We start from the raw sequence: 19,837 nt of genomic DNA on the forward strand, positions 1-19,837 counted from the left end.
TCCTACAACAAGCAGCCCTCCTACACATATATTCTCTTTACCGACCGAGACTCCAGTGCCTTCTCTGGGTCACTGCAGCTTCCCCAAAGCAGGCCCAGATGACAACTTGGCTCTGCTGTAGTGGTGTTACAACCAAATTTTTCAAGAAGGAAAGTGGATGGGAAAGAGGAAATCAAAGAGCCATTTGTGATTTTAAGAACTCTTTCATCAGCAATTCCAACTAACATCTCTTAGATTAACAGAAATGGAACTCAAGGCTTGAAAAGAGAAGAATGTTTAAGACAAACATTATAGAGAGTAGTAACATTCTTAACAACAGTAGCAATGGCTACCTGTCATTTAGTAAACTATTACTTTGTGCTCAGCACATTGATTTAATCCTCACAAAAACCTTGTAAATTGAATATTACCTCCATTTTTCAGAAGAAGAACCTGATACTTAAGGTGGTAAACCAGCTTAGTCAAGATTACCCAACTCTTGTTGGTTATGTAGAGTCCAAATGCAAATCTATTTGAATTCAAAGCATCAGTTGTTTAACCACTAAACTCCCTCACCAGAAATCCCTTGCCAGGTACACGTGAGTCAGAATTAGTGTTTAATTAGAATTAAGTCCCCTCGGGCTGCCATAACAAAATACCACAGACTGGGTGACTTAAACAACAGAAATTTATTTTCTTACAGTTCTAGAGGATGGAAAGTCCAAGAGCAAGGTCTTGCAGGTTTCACTTTCTGGTGAGGGCTCTCTTTCTGTCTTGTAGATGGTCACCTTTTTTTACTATGTGTTCAAATGACCTCTTCTTTGTACACACAAAAAGAAGAGAGAGAGAGAGCTTTTTGGTATATCTTCCTATAAGGTCACTAATCCCATCTTGAAGGTCTCAGCCTCATGACCTTACCTAACCCTAGTTACCTTCCAAAGACCCCATCTCCAAATATCACATGCGAGTTAGGGCTTCAACACATGAATCTGTGGGGGATACAAACATTCAGTCCATTACAATTAGGATTACATTACTTTATTTTTAGTTATTTTTAATTTTTCTTTTGAGACAAAGTCTCACACTGTTGCCCAGCTGGAGCGCAGTAGTGTGATCATGGTTCACTAAAGCCTTGAACTTCTGGGCTTAAGTGATCCTCCCACCTCCTCAGCCTTCTGAGTAGCTAGGACTACAGGGGTACACTACCACACCTGGCTAACTTTTTAAAATTATTTTTTGTAGAGATAGGGCCTTGCTATGTTGCCCAGGCTGGTCTTGAACTCATGGTCTCAAGCAGTCCTCCCATCTTGGGCTCCCAAAGTGCTCGGATTATCGGCGTGAGCCAATGTACCCAGCCTACAATACATTTCTAATGTTAAAGCTTTGCCTTATTCAATACAAAACTTAGAACTTTAAGAGGGTCTACTTAAAGGTAAATGGAAGCCCAAGAAGTCCAGCAGTGATGAGCCTCAGGTAGGTGGTGGTGGCACAGTGCAGGGCACATAGGCACTTCTCTGTGATTGCTCCTCTGTGTGTGGCTTCTTAACCCAAAGTCACTTTGTGGCAGTCTAGCCCCTCCATTCTGCCTGCAAGAAGGAGGAAGGAAGGACATTGCCCACGAGTTGTGCAGGCCCCTCCCTCTAACATCCATTGACCAGAATATAGTCACGTTCCAAAGCCTAACTGCAAGGGAAACTAGAAAATGTGATCTTTATTCTAGAGGGCCAAATGTTTGCCTAAAAATTGGGATTCTGTTTCTACTGAAAAATGGAGACAGTTTACTAGAGATGCACTTGTGGCTTCTGCCATATCAGAGAAAAATGAAGGAATTCTAAGGAAACTGAGGGCTGAGGTGAAGTTGGAAATAAGACATGTATAGTGATGCTCAGGACCTATCACGGGAATGGGGTAGGGGGTAATGAGGCAGCCCCTTGTGCCAGGCCTGAAATCATTCATCAAGCCCTAAATTTAGACTTTCAACTTAATGTCTAAATAGAGTTATACATCGAGGATAAGGGTCTGTATGAGTCAGAGTTCTCCAGAGATACAGAATCAATTAGATGAAGAGAGGAGAGAGATAAAGAGTGGAAGAGCGGGGAGAGGAAAAGTGGAAGAGGGAGAGGGGAGGAGATGGGGAAGAGGAAAATGGAGAGAGATATATTTATTCTAAGGGATTGGCTCACATGATTGTGAGGGCTGCTAAGTCCCAAATCTGCAGGTCTGGCAGGTGGGCTGGAAGTTGTTGATGTTGCAGCCCAGAGTCCAAAAACAGCCTGGAGATAGAATTCCCGCTTCCTGGGAGCCTCAATCTTTTCTCTAAAGGCCTTCCACTGACTGGATGAGGCCCACTCACATGATGAGGGGGTCATCTGCTTCACTGATTTAAATGTTAATCTCATTCCAAAATATCTTCTCAGCAGCATCTAGACTGTTGGTTGACCAGACATTTGGGCACCGCAGCCTAGCTGAGTTGATATAAAGTTAGCCATCACTGGGGCCTGCAGATCCAGTAACAGGCTTGAAAGGAGCAGGTACTCTCTGATTGCAACGCATTTGTGCTGCAGTTACCTGGATCCTCTCACCTAGGGTCTACTATGACTTTTGTCTTAATTTCTCTGTCATAGGAACAGCACAATTATATGTGCACTATATTCTTAACTTTAAAAGACTTAATTTGTTAAATATAAACTTTAGGATTTTAAGGAGACCCAACAAAAATCACTTCTCTCCTCCACCTGACTTCTAGACATCAATTAAGAAAAAGTCTGTACACAAATGCCAAAAGTTTACCTTTATTACTAAATAAGCTTATATTAGAGAATGCAGCATACATTTGCAGACAAGTGATCTTCCTAATACTCTACTGATTTAGGCTAACTTCCCCTCCCAGTCGCTGGCAGCTCTTGACCTAAGCCTTCCCTAGCAGGAGGAGGAAGGAGCAACCCTTCTAGACCATGGAGTAGAAGAGCGCAGAGAAATGCCTGGAGAGCAGAAGAGGAGCTGTCCAAGCCCAGCTCCTTCAAGCTCACCAAGATGGTAAATCCTGCCACTTGTCATGCTAATGTGATTTCTTCTTCCACATAAGTGAAGGCATCAAGGATGGGGTTGGGGTATTTCCTCTAAACATAAAATATTCCACTGTTTTTATAATCCTGTTTTGAGTGCTTCTCCCCCCCTTCTCTTCTTTCTCCTCCTCCTCTTCCTCCTCGTCCTCCTCATCTTCCTCCTCCTCCTCCTCATCTTTCTCCTCCTCCTTGTTCTCTTCTTCCTCCTTGTCTTCCTCCTCCCTCCTTGTCCTTCTCCTCCTCCTTGTCTTCCTCCTCCTCGTCTTCCTCCTCCTCTTCCTCTTCCTCCTCATCATCTTCCTTCTCATCTTCCTCCTCCTCCCCTTCCTCTTCTTCCTTCTCCTCATCTTCCTCATCTTCCTCCTCCTCCTCCTCATCATCTTCCTTCTCCTCATCTTCCTCCTCCTCTTCCTCCTCCTCCTCTTCCTCCTCCCCCTCTTCCTCCTCCTCTTCCTCCTCCTCTTCCTCCTCCTCCTCCTCCTCCTCTTCCTCCTCCTCTTCTTCCTTCTCCTCCTCTTCCTCCTCCTCTTCCTTCTCTTCCTCCTCCTCATCTTCCTCCTCCTCATCTTCCTCCTCCTCTTTGTCTTCCTCCTCCCTCCTTGTCCTTCTCCTCCTGCTCCTTGTCTTCCTCCTCCTCCTCTTCATCTTCCTCCTCCTTCTCCTTGTCTTCTTCCTCCTCCTTGTCTTCTTCCTCCTCCTTGTCTTCTTCCTCCGCCTCCTCACCTTCCTCCTCCTCATCTTCCTCCTCATCTTTCTCCTCCTCCTCTTCCTCCTTCTCATATTCCTTCTCTTCCTCCTTGTCTTCCTCCTCCTCCTCCTCCTTCCTTATGGGAAGCTTCAGAAACAGAAATGTGCAGGGCCTCCCTGGCCAAGCTAAATTTTCTGGGCAGTCCAAGAGCAAGAGTGAAGCATGGAAGTGGTGCATTGTCCCAGGCCTGGTGTTAACCTGAGCCATGTGGTGGAACATCAGAGAAATGAAATGACTGACCTTGAAGCCCAGAGGGGGGCGAGAGACTGGAGAGACCAGCATTCTCTGTGAGATTGAACAATAAAGTTAATAGGTGTGAGGAAGAGGGAGGGAAGGGGAAAAATTAGCTTCACTGAGCATCAACTGTGTTGCCAGGTGCTTTCAGTCATATGCAGCCCACCTTACAATCCTGCAAAATACTCTGTCACAGACAAAGAATATAAGGCTCAGAAATATAATTTACCTGAGGCCAAACAGCCAGCAAGTGGCAGAGCCAACATTTAAATCCAGATCTCTGCTTCTAAAACTTGCCCCCGTTTCCCCATTAGATTAGCTGCTTCCAGGGACATAAGAAAGGTAGTAAATGGAAGGTTACAGAGCAAAGGGGATTATAATGTTTAAGCTTTCAGAGCTGGAGCACTTCCCACTGAAGACAAAGTCAAGGATGTGGTCATGGGGGTGGGTTGCTGAACTGGATGGAAGTCAAGATCTTTGGAGTAGAGAAGGGCAAGAACATATAGGGCTCATGTTGGATGGACCATCAGCAGTGACAGTGATGGTTTACTAGGCTGGGCTGAATAGAGGTGAGTATGCATGCAAGGTAGAAACCCCTGAACAGATGCTGGGGGGAGAACTAGAGATTGGCGGACATGGAATGATGGGCACGGAGCCCACAGCTTGGTAATGGTAGCCACGGAACTATTATAAATGAACAATCCCAAGGCAACTACAGAATTCCGAGTTTTTCCTCTTTTTCCTGATTTTCTCAGCAAAGCATATGTTGCCATTTCACTGTCATCTTCTTACACTTCACTGCAGAAGAACTAAATAATTTTGAAGATTATTTAAATTATTTTTCTGGTAAAGAAAAAAACTGTTTCTAACTTTTTGTATCATAAGGGATTTTTTTTCAAGTATGGGTTTTAAGAATTAGACAATTCTACTCTTAAGAGATGGGAACTGAGACCTTAATTCTCATAATTTGTAGTGATGAAGCTCTGTATGAGCCATTATTACGCATGGTAAAGACTTTCATGAATATGCCCAGGTGTCAGAAGTTGTTACTAGACTAACAAAGTAACTAGTAGTTATAGTTACTTACACAGTAACTATACAGTGCATGATTTATGTTCTAATGTTAAAAATAGTATTGTATCATGTGTTCAATAGATTCTGGCTAGAATCTATCATTGTATCTCTTACAGGGACTAATTTTACACAAAAACTGGTTTTTAAAAAATGGTTCCGTGTCTAACAGTCCTGATGGCAAACTCCAAATCATGGCTGGTTTGTTTGACACGCCAGGAGTACTAATTTATTTATTATATACACTAAGAGGAATATAAAGTTCAGTGGTTCGACTTAGATAATTTAGTGTCCCAAGATTTTTTATTTGATTGCCTTAGGCAGGACTTAAGGGCAACTAGAGAATTTGTACAGCTTACTCTGTGTATGTAGAGTATGGAGGTCTGCTGCTTCCACCCTCTCCTTTTGCACACCTTTTGAGCAGTTTAGTATGTATTGCAATTTCTGCAGGAAGGTGGCCATGGTGAAGGCCTTGGGGAAATCCCTGCACCTTGAATAGAATTTGGGATGTGGCTCTGTAGTAAGATGGACTTGCGGTTCAATCCCAGCTCAGGGCCTTTTTAAATTATTATTATTATTAGTTGGGAGACCTTGAGCAACATCCTTTATCTTGTATCTTCAGTAACCCTTCCTGAAAGGATGAAATTATCCTTAAAAGATGAGTAAAGGAGATTGAAAATAATTTAGTTATTTAAAGTATTTTCAGGCCCTGCATGGTGGCACATGCCTGTAATCCCAACGCTTTGGTAGGCCAAGGCAGGAGGACTGCTTGGAGCCAGGAGTTTGAGACCAGCCTGGACAACAAGGTGAGACCCTGTCTCTAGGGAAGAAATAATAATAATTAGCTGGCGTAGTGGTATGTACTTGTAGTTTCAGCTGCATGGTAGGCTGAGGCAGGAGGATGGCTTGAGGCCAGGAGTTCAAGCTGTAATTGCACCACTGCACTCCAGCCTGAACCACAGAGCAAGACCGTGACTCAATTGAAAAAAAAAAAATCAGTGATTTTCATATACATTATCTAATCTGAACCACTGATCTTCATATTCTCCTTAGTGTATATAATAAGTAATAAGCATTCCTGGTGTATCAAACAAAGCAGCCATGATTTGGGGTTTACCATCAGGACTATTAGGCATGGAAACCTTTAGAAAAAAATTATTAGTTTTTATTTAAAATTAGTCCCTGTAAGAGATACCATGTAGGACCTAGCCAGAATCTCTTGAACACAAGATAAAATGTGATACTTTATGTGTATAATACATCCAGATTTCTGGAGTTAGAAATACCAAAAATGCATATAGGCAGTTTTCATCCATAATGGAACATAAACAATAGCCTAAATAAGTGAATATTTGCAGTTGCATCATGTAACCTTTTAACATTGCTCTGCAAATAGCTATTCATTTTTCAGCAGGTAAAACTGTACCAGACAAGCAGAAAAGAAGGCCTGGTTAAGTTTATATTTTCTGAGAGAAGACTTGCTAAAAGAAAACAACCAGATGTTTTAAGGTATTGCTTGATCAGCTACCTTTCTAAATAGGGCAATATAAGTCACAATTAGCTTAGGATGCTTTGGGCCACTAATAATAAGAGACTCAGAAATGGTCTAATACATTTCTAATAAATGAGCAAAATGCATTCACAGCCGGGCACAGTGGCTCATGCCTGTAATCCCAGCACTTTGGGTAGCCAAAGCAGGCAGATCATTTGAGATCAGGAGTTTGAGACCAGCTTGGCCAACATGGTGAAACCCCATCTCTACTAAAGTGAAAAAAAAAAAAAAAAAATGAGCCAGGTGTGGTACCACGTGCCTGTAACCCCAGCTACTCAGGAAGCCGAGGCAGAACTGCTTGAACCCAGGAGGCAGAGGTTGCAGTGAGCTGAGATCATGCCACTGCACTCTAGCCTGAGAGACACAGTGAGACTCTGTCTCAAAAATGAAATGAAATGAAATAAAATGAAATGAAATAAAATAAAAAATGCATTCGCTTATGAAGTACAGAGATAAGGCTGTTCCAGGATTCACTAATTTGGCAACTTAACGACAGAAGCATTGCCTCCTTTCAGTTCTGTCTTCTCAGATCGACTCCCCTTGTGCTCACAAGGTGGCTGCCAATAATCTGGGTATCACACGTAGTTATGACTTCATGAAGTCAGAGAAGATGCTGTTTCTTCCCATGCATCCCTTTATCAGCAGGCACATATAATAGTAGTCTCCCAGTAGACTTCCCTTTCTCTCTCACTGGCCAGAATTACCTTGTGTGCTCATTTCTGGCAGGAGATGGAATCACCATGCTGTGCTTATACCAGTCAAGGTTGACCCACTGGGGCTAGGGAGGGGTCTAACCTTCCTTGATGCACACAGCCACCAGATATCTGAATAAAAATGGGGTTCTGTTAGCAAGAAAGGAAAGTGGCCAACAGCTAGGCCATTGATAGTAGTGACCGCAATAGCCAAGATACTTTGAAAGCATTGTTGTGATGTCTTTGATAACCCTTTTCAAGTTTATTTAAAGTCTGAAAGACTTTATATAACTGGCTTTACATTGAGAATATCAGAAAGCCTGGCTCCACCACTGAGACCTATGCCTCTTTGCTCCAGTTACTTAATTTCTTGAATTCTGTTTCCGTAAAATGTGGAAAGTCATAAAATCCCATAGAGGTTTCATAAGGATGAAACCAGACCATTTGTGGAAAGTGCTTAACTGAATGGCTTGCATATAATAAATGCTCAATTAATGTTGTTATTCATTCTTCACTCTTTCTAAATGTCCTCCTGTGGCCAATGGCCAACCCAAGGTCCAAGACTGAAAATCTGAGCCACAGGCCCGAGTCTCATCTCTCTGTTTCCCTCACATTCATGTTACCATCCTGTCCTCCCCCAGGTCTTATCCCACAGCCACAGGTCTAGACAGAGCCTTTAATTATGAGGTCACCTCATGCAGGTATCTCCCTTGATATCCTCCATTCCCCCACACATAGGCCTAGGAGAGGGATCCTTAGAGAGTATTTATCCCTGCTTTGCTGATTGTTTGCAGTAGATCAGTGGGTTTCCTCCACTCTTCTTAGGAGCCTAGGGATTTGAGTTCATGCTTCAGTAAGCCAAGCCACATGGACCTTTTCCCTACTTCATCCAAAGCAATACACTGCTCTATACTGTATATATTAGGGCTTTGTGTTCGATTCTTGTGAAAAAGGAGTTCTGCTTCTTGTAGAAAGTGTGAAAAGCAATGGATTGGATGATGTCTCCAGTGGGGTATCAGGAACCTTCCAAACCTCTCTCGGCTCTGCAAACTGTCTCCTATCTCATGCAAACTCCAAATGGCCTGAAGTCCCTCCCAGGTCGGCGCCTCCTTCTTGGTACTGTGCTTCTTTGACAGCCCAGCCTCCAAGAAATGCTTTCTGGGCCCCTGATGATGCATGTCGCACATATCAGCTACCTTGTTTCTAACGTCAACTGCTCCCTAGGCAATTGTCACCCTTCAAAGCTGTGCCCAACTCTTCATTGCTCTGCAGAATTGTCACTATTCCATACTTATTGATAAACCCCTGCATTCAAACTCTATTTTCCACGGAGTACAAATTATTTTCAGCTGATCTATATTCCAGAAGTTCTCACCGTGTGGTCCAGGGACCCCTGGGGTTCCTAAAAAACTATCTAGGGAGTCTGTGAGTCAAAACTGTTTTCACAGTGATACAAAGGCATTATTTGTCTCTTTGACTCTCATTTTCCCACAGTTGTACAGTGGAGTTTTCCAGAGGTCACATGACACGTAATAGGACAACAGGTTGAATGCAGAAGTGGATATGAGAATCCAGCTGTTGCCCCTTAAGACAGACATTACAGAGATTTGCAGAAATGTAAAACAATGCCACACTTTTCACTAAATCTTTTGTTTTAAAAAATATAGGTATTTTCATTACAGTATATTGTGTATCCTGACATGTAATTTATTTTTTAATGAATTTTAAATATTATGTTTTCTCAGTTTTAATTTCTTAGATGATAAATATTGACAGATATAACCCATGACAGCTTTTAGGGGGTCTTCAATAACTTCTACCAATATAAAGGCATCCTAAGACCAAAAAGTTTGAGAACTGCTGCTTTCTACTATGCTGTTTTAGTATTTCCCAGTACAGTGCTCTATATTCCACAGTAGAATCTAGAACGTTCCACACAAATGCTCTGTGATGGCTGCTAGAAAATGCTCCAAAGCTACTGGAAAATTTATTGTGTCAGAACTGTGCTAGTTTTGTTAGCTTATTTCATATTTTTATAACACCCTTTTATTGAAATATAGCCCAGAGATACCCTCAAAGACATTGAGGGTTCAGTTCCAGACCACTACAACAAAGCGAGTCATATGAATGCTTTGGTTTCCCAGTGAATTAAAAGTTATGCTTATATTATACTGTAGTTTATTAAGTGTGCTACAGCATGATGTCTAAAAAAAAGTACATTCCTTAATTAAAAATACTTTATTGCTAAAAAATGCTAATGTTCATCTGAGCCTTTAGCGAGTCGTAATTTTGCTGTGGAGGGTCTTGCCTCAACATTGATGGCTGCTGACTGATCAAGGTGGTGGTTGCTGAAGGTTGGAGTGACTGTGGTGATTTCTCTTTTTCTTTCTTTTTCTTTTCTTTTCATTTCCTTCTTTCTTTTTTCCTTTCTTCCCTTTTCTTCCTTCCTTCCCTCCCTCTCTCCCTCCCTCCCTTCCTTCCTCCCTTCCTTCCTTCTCTTTCTCTCCCTCTTTCTCTCTCTCATTCTCCGTCTCTCTCCCTCTTTCTTTCTCTCTCCCCTCCCCTCCCCTCCCCTTCCCTTCCCTCCTTCTTTTCTTTCTACAGAGTCTGACACTGTTGTCCAGGCTGGCACCATCATAGCCTATGGTAACCTGGAGCTCACAGGTTCAAGCCGGCCTTGGCTTCCCAAAGTACTGGGATTACAGGTGCACAGCACCACACCTGGCCATAATTTCTTAAATTGAGACAAGTATGAATTTTGCCACATGGATTGACTCTTCCTTTTATGATAGGTTTCCCTGTAGCATGCAAGGCTGTTTGGTGGCATTTTACCCACAGTAGGACTTCTTTCAAAATTGGTGTCAGTTCTGTCATACGCTGCTGCTTTATCACTAAGTTTATGTCATATTCTAAAACCTTTGTTATCGTTTCAGCAATGATCACAGCATCTTTCCTAGGAGTAGATTTCATCTCAAGAAACCACTTTATTTGCTCATTTATAAGAAACAACTCCACATCTGTTAAAGTTTTCTCATGAGCTTGCAGGAATTCAGTCACATCTTCAGGCTCCACTTCTAATTCTAGTTATCTTGCTATTTCCACTACATCTGCAATTACTTCCTCCACTGATGTCTTGATGTCTTGAGCCCCTGAAAGTCATTTATGAGGGTCAGAATCACCTTCCTCCAAACTCCTATTAATGTTGATAATTTTTACCTCCTCTCATGAATCATAAATGTTCTTAATGGCATCTAAATGGTGAATCTTTTCCAGAATATTTTCAGTTTACTTTGCCCAGATCCATCAGAGGAATCACATAATCTATGGCTGTTATCACGTTAGGAAATGGATTTCTTAAATAATAAGACTCAAAAGTCAAAATTACTACTTGATTTATGGGCTACAGAATGGATGTTATGTTAGCAGACATGAAAACAACATTAATCTCTCATTTGTATATCTCCATCAGCACTCCTGGGTGACTAGGTGTATTGTCAATGAGCAGTAATATTTTGAAAGGAATCTTCTTTTCTGAGTAGTAGGTCTCAACAGGGAGCTTAAAATATTCAGTAAACCATGCTGTAAGTAGATGTGCTTTTATCCAGGCTTCGTTTTTCATTGACAGAGCACAGGCAGAGTAGATTTAGCATAATTCTTAAGGGTCCTACAATTTTCAGAGTTATAAATGAGCACTGGCTTCCACTTAAAGTCACCAGCTGCCTTAGCCCCTAACAAGAGAGTCAGCCTGTCCCTTGAAGCCAGGCAGTGCTACTTCTCCCTAGCTATGAAAGTCCTGGATGGTATCTGCTTCTAATAGAAAGCTGTTTTATCTGCATTGAAAATCTGTTTAGTGTAACCATCTTTACTGAAGAAATAGATCTTAGTTAGATCTTCTGGATAACTTGCCGCAGCTTCTCTATCAGCACTTGCTCCTTAACCTTGCACTTTTATGTTATGGAGATGGTTTCTTTCCTTAAACCTCATGAACCAACAACCTCTGCTAGCTTCAAACTTTTCTACTACAGCTACCTCACCCCTCTCAGCCTTCATAGAATTGAAGAGAATTAGGGCCCTGCTTTGGATTAAGCTTTGGCTTAAGGGAATGTTGTGGCTGGTTTGATTTTCCATCCAGACCACACAAACTTTCTCCATATCAGCAAGAAGGCTGTTTTGCTTCCTTGTTATTTCTGTGTTCACTGGAGTAGCACTTTTAATTTTCTTCAAAATCTTTTCCTTTGCATTCACAACTTAGAAAACTTGTGCAAAAGGCTTAGCTTTCCACCTAGTTCGACCATCAACATGCCTTCCTCACTAAGCTTCATCATTTCTAGTTTTTTATTTAGACATGCGACTCTTCCTTTTACTTGAACACTTAGAGACCATTGTAGGGTTATTAGTTGGCCTAATTTCAATATTGTTGTGTTTCAGGGAATAGGAGCCCTGAGGAGAGGGAGGGAGACTGAGGAACAGCTGGTCGGTGGAGCAGTCAGAACACATGCAACGCTTATTGATTAAGTTCACTGTCTTATATGGGTGCAGTTCATGGCACCTCAAAACAATTGCAATAGTAATATCAAGTCATTGATCACAGATCACCATTACAGATATTATAATAATAAAAAGTTTGAAGAACTATGAGAATTACCAAAACACGACATGAAGATACAAACTGAGCACATGCTGTTGGGAAAATGGCGCTGATTGATTTGCTAGATGTAGTGTTGCCACAGACCTTTAATTTGTAAAAAATGCGGTATCTTTGAATTGCTATAAAGCGAAATACAATAAAATAATTGAATTGTATTGAAGAGACTGCTTGTTTTGTTTTGTTTTTAAGAGACAGCGTCTTCTCTGTGGCCCAGGCTGGAGTGCAGAGGCCCAATCCTAGCTCACTGCAGGCTTGAACTCCTGGGTTCAAGCCTGCCAAGTAGCTAGGACAATAGGAATGCACCACCATGCCCAGCTAATCTGCTTTGTTTTGTTTTGTTTTAATAGAGACAAGGTCTCACTATGTTGCCCAAGCATACCTGTACTTTTTAAGTTCGACTATAGTTAATCATATTTGGGAGATTTAAAAATTACTACCAGGGAAAATCTGTCCAAAGGGTGCTTATTGTTCTCATTTTGCCAATTTTGTCTTTTTTTAAATTAGATGTGTCACACAGCGTAATTCAATAAAATATGATACTTTGAATAATAATTGCAAAATATACAATTAGTTCTCTGACTTGGACCATTAAGCGGAATGAATCCCGTTTTGGCCTTCTTGGTATCGTACCTGGTCTTTTCCTAGTTAGATAATTCTTTATTAGTGTGCACACCATTTACCAGACTCTGTGAAAGTTAAAACTAAAAGAAAACTAGAGATCACTGAGTTGAAACCTCTCATTAAAAAATGAACAGAGGCCCCTGCATGTTAATTAACTTGTTTAAAGTCACTCATTAAATAGTTGAACAAAAACTTCTGACTCTAGAATGTATTGCAATGCTTTAGTCAAACACTGAATTCTTTGTACAGGTAGAGAATTCCATTTGGATGGTAACTTTAGGCCTTAAGTATATTACCAATATGGACAGATAATGATCTTACCATAATTGAAAATGTGTTTGTTAAAAGGCATTAGTTGCCAAAAGTATGCCGGTGGCCAAAATGTACAAGGAATGTACCTTCCCAACAGATGGAGGTCCTGGCTACACAGGTGGGGCAGTTAGGGGTCCAGTTAAGTTCACTTTTCTCTTTGGCTCCCAAAAGCAACCTCCAGCCTGGTATCGGGCGGCAGCATCAGGCCTGGAATGCTCATGAGGCATCACCCAAAGTCAGAAGCAGGAAACACGTAGAAGGAGGGCTCCTTGCAATCTAGACCTGCCTGCCACCCCCACAGTCCCTCAGTTCACTCCCACACTCCAGCAGGACTACGTGCTCCTCCTACAGGGAGCTGCTGTCTCTCTGCCCCCCAGTCTTATACATGCCGTTGTCCATGCCTGCAACACCTTCCTCTCGTATCCCTTTTTCTCCTGATCCGGTTAACTCCTGCCAATTTTCAGCACTCAGTTTATACTTCACCTACTCTAGGAACCCTTTCTTGCCTCAGCCTCCATCATCATGCCCTACACAGCCAGTACGGCCAGGAGCCCCCTCCTAGGTACTCACAAAACACCCCGTGAATACCTGTCTCAGCACTTCTCATCTTGTCTTGCACTAAAATGAAAGCCCCTTAAAGGCAGGGACTGTGTCTCATTTGTCATGATACCTCCTGGACTCAGCTCAATGCCTGACACATAGTAATCTCCTCATAAATAGTTGTTGAATGAATGACTGAAAGAGCTAATGAATAGGAAACCCCCTAACTTAGCACTAACAAAAATGTAATGCAAATTACATATGTAGTTTTAAATTTTCTAGTGATCACATAAAAAAGGTTAAAAGAAACAGATGAAATTAATTTTATTAATATATTTTGTTTAACCCAATATATCACAAAATTATTTTCAACATGTAGTCAATATAAAACATTGTTAGTGAGATATTTTACCTTTTATTCCCCCAATCTTCAAAATCCAGTCTGTATTTTATACTTGCAGCACATCTCAATTTGTCTTGCCACATTGCATGGCCAGTGGCTACTCTATTGGATAACACAAGTGGATCCACACCAAGAAATATCTGTTCCGGGTATTGCCAGCATACTTGATGAGCCCTCAAAGCCCTCACTCCAATCCCAATATTGCCTCAGAACCCTGGTCTTTCCTATAAGAAATAACTTCAAATACACAAAATCTTCTGGGCTGGCACCAAACCCAGCTGGATTCTGGAAAATACAAAGACAGGCCACTATATAGGATTTATTTCTTGATCTGTGGACTGATGTTAACTTGAGGATGCAAAACAACAGACCCAATTCAAAATCAAGAAATGCCTGGCATTCATTTACAGGGAAGCTGGGTAGCTGTCCTGTGCTTAAGAAAACAGCTACCATTACTGAGAGTGTCAGTCTTCCTCCAGCGTCCTTAGGGGCCACTTTTGTATTTTGATAGATGGAGAAAGAAGTCGGACAACTTTTCTTTTTTTTTTTTTTTATTAATTTTTGCATACAAAAACAATAAACGTTTTCTAAAAATACATACAAACAAAAAGATGCGTATCAAACATATTAGGAAGGTTGCACATGGGAAGTCGGGGAATAGAAATGGGGGGTGGGAGTTAAAATAAATGAGAGAGGGACTTTATATGGATCAGTGATAATAACTCAATCCTCTATTTGACAAAGAAGAGGGAGAAGGAGGAGGAAGAAAAGGAAAGTGGGATAAAGGATCAGAAAGGGAAGAAAATAGAAAAAATTAGAGTATGACTCCAGGGTAGACCTGTTTTGTTGTCACTGAGTTGGTTGGTTGGTTGGTTTGTCTGTTGTTTTCTTCATGTTTCGCCAAGTTGGCCAGACTGGTCTCGAACTCCTAGCCCGAAGTGATCAACCCGCCTCGCCCCCCAGAGTGCCGGGACCACAGGCGTGAGCCACCACGTCCAGCCCCCACATTGCTTCTGGCCTCCGTGGTAGACCTCCCAGACGGAGCGGCCAGGCAGAGGAGCTCCTCACTTGTACACAGACACAGGGCGGCCGGGCAGAGGAGCTCCTCACTTCCCAGACGGAGTGGCCAGGCAGAGACGCTCCTCACTTCTTCCCAGACGATAGGTGGCCGGGCAGAGGCGCTCCTCACTTCCCAGACGATGGGTGGCCGGGCAGAGGCGCTCCTCACCTCCCAGGCGATGGGTGGCCGGGCAGAGGCGCTCCTCACCTCCCAGACGATGGGTGGCCGGGCAGAGGCGCTCCTCACTTCTTCCCGGACGGGGCGGCCGGGCAGAGGCGCTCCTCACTTCTTCCCGGACGGGGCGCCCGGGCAGAGGCGCTCCTCACTTCTTCCCGGACGGGGCGGCCGGGCAGAGGCGCTCCTCACTTCTTCCCGGACGGGGCGGCCGGGCAGAGGCGCTCCTCACCTCCCAGATGGTGGGTGGCCGGGCAGAGGCGCTCCTCACTTCCCAGACGGTGGGTGGCCGGGCAGAGGCGCTCCTCACTTCCCAGACGGTGGGTGGCCGGGCAGAGACGCTCCTCACTTCCCAGACGGGGCGGCCGGGCAGAGGCGCTCCTCACTTCTTCCCGGACGGGGCGGCCGGGCAGAGGCGCTCCTCACTTCTTCCCGGACGGGGCGGCCGGGCAGAGGCGCTCCTCACTTCTTCCCGGACGGGGCGGCTGGGCAGAGGCGCTCCTCACTTCTTCCCGGACGGGGCGGCCGGGCAGAGGCGCTCCTCACCTCCCAGACGGTGGGTGGCCGGGCAGAGGCGCTCCTCACTTCCCAGACGGTGGGTGGCCGGGCAGAGGCGCTCCTCACTTCCCAGACGGTGGGTGGCCGGGCAGAGGCGCTCCTCACTTCCCAGACGGTGGGTGGCCGGGCAGAGGCGCTCCTCACTTCCCAGACGGTGGGTGGCCGGGCAGAGGCGCTCCTCACTTCTTCCCGGACGGGGCGGCCGGGCAGAGGCGCTCCTCACTTCCTCCCGGATGGGGCGGCCGGGCAGAGGCGCTCCTCACCTCCCAGACGATGGGAGGCCGGGCAGAGGCGCTCCTCACCTCCCAGACGGGGCGGCCGGGCAGAGGCGCTCCTCACTTCCCAGACGATGGGTGGCCGGGCAGAGGCGCTCCTCACTTCCCAGACGGGGCGGCCGGGCAGAGGCGCTCCTCACTTCCCAGACGGTGGGTGGCCGGGCAGAGGCGCTCCTCACTTCCCAGACGGGGCGGCCGGGCAGAGGCTCTCCCCACCTCCCAGATGGGGCGGCGGCCGGGCAGGGGCTGCAATCCCAGCACCCTGGTAGGCCAAGGCAGGCGGCTGGGGGGTGGAGGCTGCCGCGAGGCCAGACCACGCCACCGCACTCCAGCCTGGGCAACACCGAGCACTGGGTGAGCGAGACTCCGTCTGTAGTTCCAGTAGCTCGGGAGGCTGAGGCGGGCAGAGCACTCGGCGTGAGGAGCTGGCGACCAGCGTGGCCAAGATGGCGAACGCGTGCCTGCAGCGAAGGGAGAAAAGGCAGGCAGCGGTGGCGCGCGCCGGCAGACCCAGGGAGTCCGCGGCGCGGGCAGCAGCAAGCCGAGTAGATTGCAGCCTGGGCCCGAGAGGGAAAAGAAGAAAGAGAGAGAGAGAGAAAGAAAGAAAGAAAGGAAGGAAGGAGGGAGGGAGGGAGGGAGGGAAGGAAGGAAGGAAGGAAGTCGGACAACTTTTCTTAAGCAGAAAGGATATTTTTAAATTTCCTAAAACCCCTGTTAATATATGTAATCAAAACGATAGCTGAAATAACTCATTAGTGACCTCATTGTATTTTTGTTGTGCTAAAGATTTAGATGATAGCAGCATCAGATGAAATAAACTTTTATCCACTTTAATGGAACTTATGTATGGCCAAGTGCTTTTGAATTCCTGTAAGGTGAAACAGAGTACATCAGAGAGTACCACTTGCATAGAATAATGTCACATATGAAGCCAGATTACATTTGTTAGATGATTTGGTAGTTTTAATAGCTGTCATAATAAGTCCTATTACCCACATCTCTGAATGAAAGCTCATGCTCACTTTTGCTCTTTCTTTTTCTTTTTTTTTTTTGTTTGAGACGACGTCTTGCTCTGTCACCCAGATTGGAGTGCAATTGCGCGATCTCAGCTCACTGCAAACTTCGCTTCCTGGGTTCAAGTGACTCTCCTGCCTCAGCCTCCTGAGTAGCTGAGATTACAGGTGCCCGCCACCACATCCAGCTAATTTTTGTATTTTTAGTAGAGACAGGGTTTCACCATGTTGTCCAGGCTGGTCTTGAACTCCTCACCTCAGGTGATCCACCTGCTTTGGCCTCCCAAAGTGCTGGAATTACAGATGTGAGCCACTGCACCTGGCCTACTTTTGCTCTCTTTTATCTCCATCATATTTTTTAAAAATTACCATCTATCTACTATTAAACATTACAGAAATATGTAACTTAAAAGTGAAAATTCCCTGTAATGTTTTTTGTTTATATTCTTTCAGATTTTTCTATGTATACTCATTTTTTCTCTAAATTGGATTCATATGTTCATATTTCAGTATTAGTTTTATTTGTAAAAGTTACCCTTCTCAAAGGCAACCACTACTACCAGTTACTTCTGTATTTTTTCTGAAGATAGTCTATGGAAAGAACTCCATATAAATCCTTTTTTAAAAAAAAAACAAATGGTATTATTCTATACATGCTCATTCTACTTTTTCATACTTAACATATGTTGGAGATCCTTCCACATCTATATATGAAAAGCTGCCTCTTTCTTTTCTAGAGGTGCATGGTATCTTGCAGGCTGCACATTAATTTATTTCACCTATTGATGGATATTTATTTTCCATATTTTGGGATTGTAAGCAATCTCTCAATAAATAACCATGCAATTGTGTCATTTCGAACGTGAATATTTCTGTAGGATAACTTTCTGAAATTAGAATCATTAGATCAAAGGGTACATGCACTTTACATTTTGGTTACATATTGTCAAACCGTACTCCCTATAAAGTTCTGCCAATTTACAATTCCACTAGTACAATGTGTTCTCGTTAGCTGAGAGGTGGAAAAACAGTAACTCATTTAGTTTAATTTGCTTTTCTCTTATGAGTGAACTTGGTCACGTTTAAATAGGTTTAAGGAGCCATTTGCAGTTACTTTCTATAAATTGCCTGTTATTATTTGCTGACTTTTTTTTTTTTTTTTTTTTTTTAGACGGGGTCTCACTCTGTCACTCAGGTTGGAGTGCAGTGGCACGGTCTTGGCTCACCTGTAACCTCCACCTCCCAGGCTCAAGTGATCCTCCCACCTCAGCCTCAGAGAAGCTGAGACCACAGGCACGCACCAACATGCCCTGCTAATTTTTTTTTGTTTGTTTTTTTTTTTTTTGGTAGAGACAGGGTTTCATCATGTTACCCAGGCTGGTCTCAAATTCTTGAGCTCACGCGACCTACCCACCTCAGCCTTCCAAAGTGCTGGGATTACAGGCATGAGGCAGCATGCCCAGCCCTATTTGCGTACTTTCCTATTGGGTTGTTGATCTTATTGATTTGTAGGAGTTCATTAAGTAATAGGCCCTTGGTGATTTCTTGAAGTTTATCATAGCTAAGTTTACTTATGATGGTTTTGGCCATGTAAAAAATATATATTTTTATCTTTTAAATTTTTATGAAACCAAATTTCATATATATGTTATATAGCTATATTTTATATAGCTCTCTAGGTGTTGTTATATTCATTCATTCATTCAACAAATATGTATGTATTTATTTATCTAGAGATGAGGCCTTGCTGGCCTTGAACTCCTGCACCCAAGAAATCCTCCTGCCTCAGCTTCCCCAGTAGCTGGGACTACAGGTATGTACCACTGTGCCCAGCTCAACAAATATTTATTGAGAGTATACCAGGGGACACAAGGTTCTAGGTACTGGGGATATAACAGTGAACAAAGGCCAGGCATGGTGGTTCATGCCTGTAATCCTAGCACTTTGGGAGGCTGAGGCGGGAGGATCTCGAGTCCAGCAGTTTGAGATCAGCCTGGGCAACATAGTGCCATCTCATCTATCTAAAAGATTTAAAAATTAGCCAGGCATGATGGTGTGTGCCTATAGTCCCAGCTTCCCAGTAATACTATGGAGGCTGAGGTGGGAGGATTGCTTGAGCCTGGAAGGTTGAGGCTATAGTGAGCCGTGATCATACCACTGCACTATAGCCTGGGAAACAGAGTGAGACCCCATCTCTAAAAACAAAAACACGTACAAAACAGACACAGGGCTGCACTTATGGAACTGATATCCTAGTGGAATATTTAGAGAAGTCAGATGTATTACACTCAAATTGTTTTTGTTTTACTTAACATATCATAGACATCACCCATATGGAAATATAATTCTTTTTCATATTTGTATAGCATTCTTTTTCCAACACATACCAAAATGTTATAACCAGTTCCTTGCTGAATACAAGCCATACTATTAGCCAGGGCCAACAGACTTTGTCTTATGGGACGAAATCATAAATAGTTAAGGCTGTGTAGGCCATACAATCTCATCACCACTATTAACTCTGCTATTTCAGCACAAACGCAGCCAAGACAACATGTTCAAAATGAGCATGGCTGTGTTCCAGTAGAACTTTATGTATGAACACTAAAATTTGAATTTTATAAAATTTTCTTGTCACAAAGTATTCTATTGATTTATCTGTTTATTCATGCATTTTTGGCCACCCATTAAAAAATGTAAAATACAATACATCCTTAGCCCATGGGCACTACAAAAATAGATAGTGGGCTGGATTAGCTGCAGGCCATGGTACGCTGACCCCAGCTCTAAGCCATTTTGCCACATTCCCTCCCCAGTGTCCTCTGGTATGTGAGTTTCTGTGGCTTCTTTTAGAATCATATTTAGAAACAATGGGAACTTCATTGCCAAGGC

General features: G+C 43.6%; 1 protein-coding gene across 2 annotated transcripts in view; it reads left to right on the forward strand.

Annotated features, from left to right (window-relative positions):
• The window catches only part of KCTD1 (potassium channel tetramerization domain containing 1), a 207,547-nt gene that overhangs the window by 60,974 nt on the left and 126,736 nt on the right, over nucleotides 1-19,837 (forward strand). Inside the window, exon 1 of one of the 2 annotated variants that reach the window (XM_055235510.2) lies at nucleotides 18,738-18,758. The exons of the other annotated variant lie outside the window; for it this stretch is intronic. The gene's annotated coding sequence lies outside the window, so the exon portion shown is untranslated. Of the gene's footprint in view, nucleotides 1-18,737; nucleotides 18,759-19,837 lie in introns of those variants that run through there. 2 annotated transcript variants of the gene reach the window in all.

This window comes from Symphalangus syndactylus, chromosome 1 (assembly GCF_028878055.3).
Source record: "Symphalangus syndactylus isolate Jambi chromosome 1, NHGRI_mSymSyn1-v2.1_pri, whole genome shotgun sequence".
Classification (NCBI taxonomy): domain Eukaryota; kingdom Metazoa; phylum Chordata; class Mammalia; order Primates; family Hylobatidae; genus Symphalangus; species Symphalangus syndactylus.